We start from the raw sequence: 2,217 nt of genomic DNA on the forward strand, positions 1-2,217 counted from the left end.
TATACACACATACACACACACTGTATGTTTACACACACTTCTTTCTGATTATATAATTATGTATATACATCTCAATGTTCAATTATATTTCACATCATTAACCACTAAAAGCTAAAAAAATAATAATAATAAGTTATGAAAAAGTGACTGCAGATAAATGAAAATTTTACTTGACATCAAGATATCTTAAAATGATGCTCACTTGATATGGGTTACATGGGTAACTTTACAATAACCTTCCTTAGTTAACCTTAGTTAATGCATGAAGTACTGTAGCAACTAACAACGAGCAATAAATTGTTAACAGTATTTATGAATCTTTGTTAATATTAATAAAATACACCTGTTCATTATTAGTTCATGTTAGATCAGGTTCATTCAAAGTTTAAAACAATTCTGCAACCACACCCAGGGCCGTTTTAACCATAGGGCTAGGCGGGGCTGAAGCCCCGGGGCCCGAGCAAGGAGGGGGCCCGGGATTGGCTGTGGAGTAGATTGACTGGAGCGCCGATCGCCAAATCGAATTAAAGGGAGAGTTCACCCAAAAAAAAAAAAAAAAAAAAAAAAAAAAAAAGGAATTATATTTCATGCTTTTTCATGTAACACAATAATGGCTTTAAATTTTCTTTTGTGGGTAATTTCTCAGTCAAATTTAATGGGCAATTAATATGGTATTAACTAGATTAATTAATTGCCACATTGTGTAATAAATTCGATTTTAAAAAAATTGAATCGATTGACAGCCCTCTTTTTTTTTTTTGACCACTATAGAAATAAATATAATAAAAATAAATAAATAAAAAGATGTCACATGAGATGCCTACCTCTGCTGGGGTGATGTTGTCTGGAGAGGAGCACTTTGGTTTTATTTTAGGATCAGAGTTATTTTGCGGGGTGCACGCCAGCAAAGAATGAAGTGCATGAGCAGCAGCATTTTCAGCTAAATAAATATTATACGTCACTGTCAGTTGAAAAGTATCGGTAAATCAACTCTGAACCCCCTCCATACTCTCTCTGCCACTGCATGGAGGCAGGGCTTTCTGAATGGCCTTGGAAGAGCTTTTCATAAGGCTACAGCCAAATGTATTTTCCCACAAGGTCCTCAAGAATTCATCATCAGGGTAATGGGCAGGATGTAGCTGCCAGAGATGTGCATCAAAACCAGGTATAGGTGCACTTCATAAAGCTACACCCAGTGTAGCGATGGTGTAGAGCTGGGGATTGGCCAAGAGATAGGTGCTAGTGCTTCAGATCTCACTGGCCAGGAACAGCCTGCCTGTCACGTTCCTATGGACCAATTCCAAAAGAAACACCTCTACATCCATATACCAAGAAAACACCAGGATTACGTGGGCAGAAGAGGCTTGGATTGTTGCAGCGGCACGGGCCACATCCTTTGCCAACTGCTCCATGTAAAGTGTGTGAAAAAAGGCCAAGCAGATTCCCATGCCCTTGATTTTCTTTTCAAACACCTGTACAGCCCCGCGTCCATAGTCATTATCAGCAACCACGGCTCCAACCCCGGTCCAGCCGAAGCGTTTGGCCATCTGTGCCATGGTGCATGCCTGATAGGCATCACTGGGGACAGTGCGGAAATTAGGGTACTTTTGTCTGTCACTAAGACACGGGCAGCTGGCCAGGTAGCTGATCTGAAATAAAATTTCAAACATTATTTGACAGCGCACGCATTTAAATGTCATATTTACAAATGACTAAACATCAATTCTATCCACATTTTTTGGTGGGTAATAGGCTATAACCTCACCACTGCGATCTGCATGGGACTCAGGGTCCTGGACAGAAGAATGCTTTGTGTAGAAGAAGAATCTCCAATGAGGACGTTGGCGGGTCTAGTGGTGTTTTGTTTTGTTTTCTCCACTGATCATTGACATAACGGGATACGGGAACAGCTATCCATTACGTGATAACCCAGTTGCACCCCTGGCAACAGAGAGGGGCTACGGTTAATTTCCTCAACTGCAAAAACAATTGCCTGAGCCCAGCTCACAGAATGTTCCAAAAAACTGACAACAGACAAACAATTTCCAGTATAATAACAATTATTATTATTGTTGTTGCTATTATTATACTAAAAAAATTATATTTATTATAATAATTATACTGGAAATTATTTGTCTGCTGTCAGACAAACAATTTATTATTTATGTCCGGGATAGATAGATAGATAGATAGATAGATAGATAGAGATATATATAT

General features: G+C 38.9%; 1 pseudogene; it reads right to left on the reverse strand.

Moving 5' to 3' along the window:
• LOC107671064 (extracellular calcium-sensing receptor-like) overlaps nucleotides 1-2,217 on the reverse strand; it is a 16,114-nt pseudogene that overhangs the window by 7,292 nt on the left and 6,605 nt on the right.

The sequence above is a fragment of the Sinocyclocheilus anshuiensis genome, unplaced genomic scaffold, assembly GCF_001515605.1.
Source record: "Sinocyclocheilus anshuiensis isolate Anshui unplaced genomic scaffold, SAMN03320099.WGS_v1.1 scaffold1382, whole genome shotgun sequence".
NCBI classification, from domain to species: Eukaryota; Metazoa; Chordata; class Actinopteri; order Cypriniformes; family Cyprinidae; genus Sinocyclocheilus; species Sinocyclocheilus anshuiensis.